Below are 10,462 nucleotides of genomic sequence, written 5' to 3' on the forward strand. Positions count from 1 at the left end.
CAGCTATCATCTAAGCGACAGTTTTTCTTTGGAGCACCATGAAAGTGGAGTTTTTTCTGCTCTGCCAGGATTTTACCACAGCTGCCTTCAGCTGTCGCTTCAGTTTGCGACTCTCGGCCTTCAGTTGTCTTCAGGAACTGAAAAGCATTCACTTCACAATTAAAGCATATTTCATTTCTTTGCCTTAAACTCCAAGGTTGCTTTTGCAGAATGTTTTTGGTTATTTTCAATGTGAAGGGCTGTCCAATCAGTTTTGCAGCAGTTAGCTGAATCTGAGCAAAAGTACAGTCCCGCATGTTTGAATTCATCCTGCTACATTCATTCTCCCGTTTATCATCAATAAACAGTAGTGGTCCAATTCCACTGGCAGCCATTCATAACGTTGCTTCCACCATATTTCACCAAATTTAACAGATGATGCGGTATGCCCCCGATCACAAGCTGTCCCCTTCCTTTCTCCATACACAACACAGCATTGTGTTAGGTGTAAAAATTCTGTGGACCCAAATGCACTGAATAAAGCAAACTTTTTCTTTATTGCCGATTTAAAACTCCAAAGGTAAAATTCCAAGATAATTTACTTGGTCCTGTGATTATGTCTCTGAATAACGATTAGCTAATTTTGTGCTGAAAATATGTTAAGAGTTTCATCAAAAGGGCCTTTTTATGTTTAAAAGACAAATGCATCCGGATCTGAGCCTAAAACAAAAAACACCACCACGCATGGAAATAATCAATAGCTTGCACACTGCAGTTTTCTCCACTGTAATACATCTTGGCAGAGTTATTATAGTTTTGTATTTTCTAATTAGTTTTCATTTTTATTTCACTTTGACTTTTTGATTTTTAAATTACTTTCAGTTTCCTGGGTGGATTTCCTTGTTTCAGTTTAATTTTTATTGTTTAAAAATGTTTAGTTGAAGTTTTTATAAGGTAGTTTTAGTCTTAAATTATTTTGGTCTGGAGGGCATATGTCAGAGGCAAGATTTAGGAAACTCAATACAGATATTATAACAAAAGCAAAGCAGTTAACATACAGTCTCAAAGATTCCAGAGTTTAAAAAAATAAATAAATAAATAAATAAATAAATACCTTCACCAAATACTTCACAAGCGCTAATCGCATTTTTACCCAACTAACAATTACTAAAACATATTAAACATACTAAAGTACTGCTGTGCACTATAGCTTCACTAAATTTGTGATAAATTAAACAGCACCTTTATTAAAAAGGTATCACAATTACAACTAATTTCTGAGATTTGAAATATCTTTATAAACAGGACTTGGGGATTAGCTGATCATCAGGAAGTGTGCACGCGCACACACACACACACACACACACACACACACAAACAAGACAATCACAATACCAAACAAAGACTGCCATTCTTCCCCCAGTTCTTTTGTATTCACACAATGGCATGACATCATTGCAACAACAAATAGTCCTCCTCAGGAAATGTCATTTGTAAATTGAGTTATAAACAATATACAGTGCATGTTGGGACAATATGTCCACATCTGTTGCTACAAGAAGTAGTGACATTTGCTTGAGTATTGAGTGTTACGAGTTCAAAATTGGGGATGGAGCAACAGTAATTTGTATATTTTGCTACACGTCTCCATTGTGTGTGATATCTATATTGTGTGATATTCATGCAGTTATTGACACACTTACATAGGTGCTGTCAGTTTATGAAATCTCTTGCCTACCTTAAAAGCTAATTTCTCCAGACAGAGAGAAATATTCTTTATTGTATCTATAAAATGATGAGCAACAGTAACCCCGGGTTTATATTGTGTAGGCCCTCCTCATTCTGACAAAACAGCTCAGTGGATGGGCACAGGGGGTGTCTAGTGGTGTCTGGCACCAGGACATAGCAGCAGATTGCTTGGGTCATGTGGATGCAGGGTGAAGCCTCCATAGACTACATGATGATCTTAGAAATGGAAAAAAATAGCATGCTGCTTCAAGCACAGTTTGACATTTTAACAGTTTAACATTTATGTTTGTATTTCTTTTTATGCCATGACTGGTAGTATTAAATTACTTGCCAAGTGGTAAGGGTTAGGCTAAGCTCAGCTTTACGCAGTGTTAAAAGGTGTATAATGATGCATTAAAGTAAAAAGAAAATTGTGTTGACATGAGCGAAATCACTTAAAGAAATTAATGTGTTACTTGTGCCTTTTCAAGATCCATCAGTCTATAAAATTACACTTTTATAGACTGGTTTTGAAATGATGTCATCTTTTAATATCCTTTTATTATCCTTTTTGTTTTTCTTATGTAACCCTTGTCACTGGTATTGTATTTTTGTTATAATAGTGCTTTTACTTTTATTATTCATTAATAATATTGACAGTTTGTGGTTTGCGTTTTTGTGCTGTGTTTTCTTATATTGTTTATCATGAAACCCCTGGTCAGCAAATTACAGTGAGGTTCAAACGCTCAAATTGCCAAACCCAATGTTTTCCAGCCAAGCATTACAATTTAACAATACAATTAGTGTTAGCATAAGCCCGTTGAAAAATAAACTCTTATATTTGTAACTTATCATATTTTGATATTGCACAGTGGAGGTTATGACCTCTAATGCGCCATGTGCATTTAGTATTCAAGTATAAGCTTTTACAAAACTGTTTAAAGCCCTGCTTTAGAGTTTGGAGGAGAACGTTTTATCTTTCATGTCATGTTTAATGCACCAAACTCAGTTCCAGTCATGCATTTATTGAATCATTACTTTTATAATTTCTGATATGAAATGAAGCTCAGTAGAAATGCTTCTTTCCTAAATCTACACAGTATGCCTCACAGTCATTGTCAGTTCAGGTTTTGTCTCCTGACACAGCTGTCAACATCAGTCCTGAGAGGCTTGTTCATGTTTTAAAAATACTGACAAAACCTTTACACATTCCACTTCCAGTAGGATTTCCCCTCTTCAAAGTCATATTTTGTTCCAAATCATGAATGCAGAGCAGCGGATGTGGTTCCCCACCCTGCTTAACCTCGCTGGGAGCTGATCTCCATATCAGCTCCTTCATGTTCTGCTTGCTGTTGTTGTGATCCAGAAGTTTTCAGGCTGTAAAGGAGGGATGAGCAGTGAGAGGCTTATTTCCCATTCCTGTTGCTCTACATGGGGGCCTGTCAAACTTAGTTTACAGGCTTGGCAATGAGGTTTAGCCTAAAGCCAATAAAGCATCTACAAAACCTTCATGAATTTATAATTTGCCTCCCGACTCCCAGTGCTTAAACCCATCACCTTGTTTGGTTAAATGAGAACTTCTGTTGTCCAGTGGAGTTTTGTTTAATAGTTTCACTTTTCAAGTGTTGCACAGAGGCCTCTTCTTAAATTAAACATGGATGTGCTGAGCTGTTCACTGCTGGGCAAATATGAGTGACCTTAAGGTTGATGCCATTTTGTTGAAGTGCACTTTAAAATGTAGCAGACTGTTTTTCTCTTCTATAAATACCAATGTGGCTTCACACGCCTCTCCTTGTTCGCATCCACCATCATACATACATCTCAAAATAATGAAGCTATAATTAAATTAGTGGATGAATCGACTAATTATCTCACTCAATATGTGAATATTATGTTGGACCTGATGTTAAATTGAACCAGGAGTATGCAAACTATATGTTCCCTAAAAAAAATAAATAAAATAAAAAAACCACATAGTTTTAAAAGAATTTCACATATCAGTATCAAGTTAACTTGACGCTAAAGGTGGTGTTAATGAAGGATTTTACACATGAATTAAGTTCATTTCTTGATTTATTGACTGGCATTGAACTGAAAAGTAATCAGCATCTAGTAATCAACAAATTTTCCACAGGGACCAGGGAATTATCTTTGTTTCTGGTGATTGAATGCCTAATATTCTTAGGGTTTGTGCCGCTGGCTGGAGAACAAAAACAAACAAAAATCTATACATTACCTGAGGGTGTCTGATTTTAAAAGATCTTTGGATTTTGAAGCTCCAAGATACATCAAATAAACAAGAAAAAAAAAATTCTAATCATGAACCTAAAAACATAATTTAGAAGTACACAGCATGCCTTGAAAGTAACGTCTGTTCCCATATCTTCTCAATACATACACAAATAAAAATAATAAATTAAACAAGAAACAGGGAAAAAGAATACAGCAAATGCTTCTACAGTAGCCCCAAGAAAGATACAGACAACCGAGGAAATCACTCTGCATTTGCTTCTGCTGTATCCTAGAGCTTAAATGCTGCTGCTTTCTGTAAATCTGTCTGATGGGACAAAAAAAAAAAAAATCCCTTCTTTAGACTGTCTTTTACCATATGGACTTAATCATGTTTTCAGTGAAGCACCAGTTACCCTGCTTCAAAAATCCAGCTCAATACCCATTTAGAAAAAAAAAAATAAAAATAAAAAAGAAAAAAAAAAAAAAATTGCTGCCATTTAAGTTTCTATATATACACTTTGCTTCATAAATGCTAACACTGAGGCTTCACAACAAGAGTTCACAAACCTCTTAGTAACATCACTGCACCTATCCAACACATGCAGTCTGTACATGCGAAAAATGTTTGTGTCATGGTCTCACCTGTAGTCCAGGTGCTGGCCTGAATTCTGTCTGCCTCTCCTTCTGCAGTTTGGTCCGTCCCTCCTCTGTTTGTGTGAATGGGTGTGAAAAACTAACTACTGTTTTTCAGGAGCGGGTGTGGCCCAGGAGGCTCAAGTAGGTGCACCTGTTCTCCATTTTGCAATCACTGAGAGTACTCGAACCCAGCACTCACCAATACCCATTGCCAGACTGTTAACCTCTTTCATGTGATAATGTTGTGCAGCTGACAGCGATGGGCAAAGCAACGTTTTGTAAAACCCTGAAATGTTTGAAGCAGTTTTGCTGGGATTACATTGACAACAATCTCCACAGTGACACCTATTGGCCACATTTTGCTATCATCACTACTGTAGATACTGTAGACGCTATTCTGTGAAACAGTTATACTGTCAAGCATTGTACAGTTCTAACAAGGTTACATATTATACCAGAAAATCAGAAATGATCATCACTGAAATAATTTGGTGAATTCTTCAAACAATACTGCAAGAAAAACTCTGAGGCTGTTTAAGAAGCAGCAAGAAGCCCACCTATCGCAAGTGGGATGAAACACACCAGAACCAAAATTAGTTGCATGTGCTCACATGATGTGGGTGTTTTGAACCATACTTGGGTATTCCATAAACTCAGTGCCAAAATATCATTATGGAGAATCCCTTCCCTACATGCTGATTGCAATTGTTTCATGATCTGCTTACCTATTTGACATCCTTCCTGTTTTGGTTTTGGTGTACCTGCCTGAGCCATTCTCCCACACACTCCCAGGGAGACAAACCTGCCTCGGAAACTTGGAGACAAAGAGTTGAGCCTCTATCAAGGAAGTGCAATGAAAGACTCCCCAGGCTAAGTAATAAGCTACTAACCTGAACATTCTACATTAAAGAAAGATGCAGCTGTTCAAGTAGTGAATTGCTCAGCTGTATTAAATATCTCTCCCTGAGAAAACTATAAAAGACTTGCAAGCTTTTGTGATAAGTAACTCACCCGAGTATCCCAATCTTCAAAATGAACGAGATTTCGGCACACAGCTATCTGGTAGATTCAAGGAAAGACAAAGGTAAGTTCACTTAGCAAGAAGCACATGGACCTTGCAGAACAGTGCTCCTGTTGAAAGACTGTCAGACTCAGTTCCAATCTGGTGACATTCAGAGTCATATTGTATAATTTATATACTTTTCAAACTCATCAGACTTTTCAACCCTTCATGTCTGCATTTGTCATGTTTGTCCTGTCACTCTGGTTTTTCTCTTGTAGTTTGTCACCAAGGTGAACTTTTTTGGTCCAGAAAGAGACAAAAGAAAGATCTGATGCATGCCAAACCCATCTCGAGGCTATAGTGCCACTTTTCGCTCTTATTTATTTATTTTTTAGCATTTTGTTCTCTGGTATCTGTCCCAATCCTGAGTACTTCTGACATCCATCACTTCTGAGGCACATTACAACATCAAAGTGGGAGGTTACTGTCTTTATTTATGCAATTCATTCATTCCCACTCAGCACCCCCAGCCTTCGCCACCCTGTAAAAGCCGAGCATGATAGCTGCCAGCAGCTCTCCTCAGAAGTAATTTTGTTTGAACTAATGAGCGAAGAGAGAGGATCCCGCTCTGCGTTTGCTTTTAAACACCTTTGATGAATGACTCCTGTCCCAGTGGCTTGTGCTGTCATTAGCTTGACACCAGATAGAAGTGAAGTCCTAAAAGAAAATGGAAAATTGATTTACCTCAATTTTCATCCGGAGCAAACAGTTCATCCCCGTAATCCCACGCGACGGTGCGCAGAGCGATTAGAAAACTGCCGGCGTGTGCTTCCTGTCGTACTCATGTGGAAAAGCACCATTCTAATCAGCAGTTATGCCATCGTTTCACTGTGCTGCACCACTATTAATGTGATATAAAAGACAGTCACCCAAGCTGGAGTTTAATTTCAGCAACAATTCAATGGGACTTATTTTGAAAGCTCGTTCTACTCTAATTGTATTATATTCGAGCATATGTTCTGGGCCTCGGTTAGAGAAACATTTGGGGATTCATGAAAAGGCTCAATATTTGATTGAACCTAGACAAAATACCTGTATGAATACATGACTGTTTCACTTATGCAAAGTCTTGCTCATGTAATTAAATTATAGAAAACAGCAGTATGAGTTTCTGTTACAATCAGTGATAGAACTCGGGTCTTTTATCCTGGGTGCATAGGTAAACCTTTGCTCAGAGAAAAATGCAACTTTCAAATCAATTCAAAGTGCCATGCATGCACGGTGCAATAAAACAAAAAATAGCCCATCTATCCATCCATCACCCACCTTACTCCGATGTTTTTTTCTACAACTACAGCACCCTTTTTGATGTTGTAGATGTCTGTAGACTCTGGAACAGTCTTCACATTGATAAGCTCATGGACTAAAGAGGCTCAGGAAAAGACTCTGGCTTTCCCTTCCTGTTGCTTTAAATTTCAGACATCAGAGAATGAAATGTCTGAATCATTGTGTGAGGAAGTGTTCTACAATTGTTGTCTTTATATTTGTATGATTGTATAAAAAAAAAAATGCTGGGACAAATCAGTTTATGTAGGTTTTAAACAACCCCCAATTTTAATAAGAAACATTACAAGCAGGGGCATAAAGGGGCCTGGAATAATCTAGAAAATGAATCCACCTCCATCAGGTAATCAGTAAATAAATCTGATAATATAAACTACTATTACTACTATGAACTACTATTAAATAAGATCTTTCTCTTATTTATGAAAGTTCATTTAGACAGCTCTTTAAATAACTGCCAATATACAGTAAGTGACCGTGCGTGTTTAAATATAGCTTCAGAGTAACAGGACTTGCTTCTGTTAACCTGGGAAATTTCACCTTTATATTAGTCTTTTACTGGTTGGCGGCTGGAAAGCGGGTATAATGTCAAGCACATGTGAATGTTTTCTACAGCCGTCAGTTTATAAATTGCAGAATGTTGTGACTAAATCTGCAGAGAGCACCAGCACAGCTCAGCTGACCATGGACTGTTCACAAGAAAACAAATCTACTGGCGCTCACAGCAGAAATTATTACGTGACTTATTTCTGAGTGAGTTATTTTCCCCTGCTGCACTGCTACAAAGAAACTTAGGGATCCTCCACCAGCCAAATCCCACTTTAACCCCTGGCTCTATCCCTATCAAAGACACTGTCACAAACAGCAGCTCTGAAGCTTATAGGTTCACTACACACCTAAACAGGCAGAGTGAAACAGCCAGTTATTCTGTATAAAACTGTTTGATATGGCCAGTTGCAAAAGTTTTATATGAAGTGGGGTATGTATATGGACAGCAGAACACGAAAACAAAACAGTTGGAAACACAAAAACAGTGAAGCTAAATGAACAGGGGATAAGAGCTATCCAAAATATGGCAAACATCACCATTGTTTCTTTCTTTATTGCAAATTGACTGTTTTCACCATCTGCTTCTTCTTCTCTGCTATGACTTTATGGATTATTGTTAGTGCAGCCTGAGGCCAAATGCCATTTCAATTCAGACAGCTCATCAAGACAAGTGACAAGAGTTGAGGTGTGAATGTGTTGCAATGTGAAGTTGTTGAACTCTCACTTTAAAGAGCAGCCATGCCCCTATATAGCATTTTAGGGATTGTTATCCTGTAGCCCTCCAAATTTTAACATCTGCAGTCCATCCTCATCCCCGTCAGTGTCATTCTTACAGTCTTCTTTTTGAACAGAATCAAGCCAAACCAGTAAAAATCAGTAATTCCCTTTTGAAAGCCTGAAAAGTTTAAAGCAAGAAGTTTCTATCATCAAGAATAAATAGCTGGTCCATTCATTAAGCTCCCACCATTCATTTAGGCTGCCCACTCTTCTGTTTCATGTCTTTTCTTAAGCAGAAATTGTCTCAGGCTATTCAAAGGCGCTGTTTTGTCAAAAAAAAAAAAAAAACAGCCATCATAAAAAGCTTAAAATGTGGCAGTGGGGTGTGGTTTTCTGGCACACCTGTAGGAATGAGAGGTAAGCAAGGAGGAGAGTGGCATCTTGCATGCATCTATTGACTAACTTCTTCTTTTATATAATAAGTACAGGGTTGGACACACACACACACAAACACACACAGACTAGGCTACAGCACAGCAGGCACTGAAAGAAGGTCTGGAAAGAGTTGCAACATTAAGTGGATAGCAAAACATGTGCTACAAGGCATAAAGGCAAATGTTTATTGCTTATGCTACCATATATAAAGGTTCCCACAACTAAGCCGTGTTTTCAGTTCTTCATAATGATAAAATGAATCCCTTGCTCATATATCCTCCTGCCTCCAGCCAGCCATCAGTTATAGCACACATCATCACATTATCATTGTGTTTGTTGGTTTATCAGGGCTAAAATAGAGAATCCATTATCATACGCTCTCTGAGTTTACGACGAGCTCGGATTCTGTTCTTATGGATTTGTTTTTCAATGAGCAATTTAAAATAGCAACTTAACACATGCTTATGTGTGGGATCACGTACAAAGCAAATTTTTTCTGATCTTTTTCATTAAATTGCCTCATTTTTGACAGCAGAGGTGATGAAACACGAGGCAATTTGTTCCGTGCATAAACAGGAATGTGAAAATAGTCTAAAATGCTAATAATTACCTATCAAAATATAGAGCTACAGGTTTTATTGACTTACCTTACTACAAATTGATATCTACAGTCAGATGCTCTATAACATGGCACTTGTATCCATTTGTGGCTGGTGACACAAGTAGACTTACCCACAGAATTTCCAGCTAATGAGCTGCTGGGCAGACGAAGAAGAAAAAGCATATTGAAGAGAAAGCAAGCACAAGGAATTTTCAGTCACATATGGCGAACAATAATATTTTGAAGTACAAATTTTATGTGTAACATATTTAAGCAGGCAGAACAGCACCCGGCATTAGACAGCCTCTGATTTTTTTTTTTAACGATACACTACAGTTAACACGAAGTACCAGGAAACATCATTCGAAGGAGATGTAATGTCTTTCACCAGGTATGGATGTTGGGTGAAATGTAGGGGTGAAGACCCAGATGCAGTATGGATGCATTGTATGTCTTACAATTAAAAAGGTCAGCTTTTGATGTGGACATCTCATTCTTAATCCATAAGGTTTAATATGATGTCAGCCTACCCAAACTTAAAATCAACCGAACACATTTGAAACTTAAAGGGGTTTTTATGTCACAGGACGATAGTGTCAGGGAGATTTAATGTGTGATAGCTCAGTAAAGTTAGTAATATATTAATTGATCGGCTAGTGAGAGACCGTATTAATTGAGTTTATGAGAAACAGACTGTGATAGTTACATTATATTGCAGTGCATTTCACTGAATTACCAATGAAATGTTAATACAACAGAAAAAAATTAGCATTTTAAACACATTACACTCACAGCTTGCCATCTTTAACAATCTCACAGCTTTTCCTTGCTTTGTTGTTTGGGGGTTTCTCCAAATCATGTTGATGATCATAATTACTGTTTCACAAAACCTCACTTTGCCCATCTCTAACTGCGACAAGGACTGAGGGAAAAACTGAACTATTTATACACAGGGAACTGCTTAGGAAATAAGACACAGGAGAAAGTAACCACACACATGTTAAGATAATCAGGATAATTAGAGGTAGAGAGACATGAGACAGAACTAAGGCATGCCATGACAATCCATCCATCCATCCTCAGGGTTGCAGAGGAGGGACCTATTCCACCTGCCAGAGGGTAAGGAGCGAGGTGCTCCCTGGACAGGTTTGTTTCAGAGAAAAGAAACCTACAAGAAAAATATTAAAGTGTCACGGTGACAGAGGGAGCGCGTGAGGAGGGAGCGCGGACGGCAGAGG

The 10,462-nt window shown here is 37.9% G+C and overlaps 1 long non-coding RNA gene across 1 annotated transcript; it reads right to left on the bottom strand.

The window, feature by feature from the left end:
- Window positions 1-2,760: 2,760 nt before the first annotated feature.
- On the bottom strand, window positions 2,761-4,817 carry LOC120740372. Its single transcript, XR_005697357.1, has 2 exons — window positions 4,582-4,817; window positions 2,761-3,084 (listed from the first exon to the last, which is right to left on the bottom strand). It is a non-coding gene; the product is annotated as an uncharacterized LOC120740372 (long non-coding RNA).
- Between the last annotated feature and the right edge of the window lie 5,645 nt (window positions 4,818-10,462).

This window comes from Simochromis diagramma, unplaced genomic scaffold (assembly GCF_900408965.1).
Source record: "Simochromis diagramma unplaced genomic scaffold, fSimDia1.1 OVJJ01000304.1, whole genome shotgun sequence".
NCBI lineage: Eukaryota > Metazoa > Chordata > Actinopteri > Cichliformes > Cichlidae > Simochromis > Simochromis diagramma.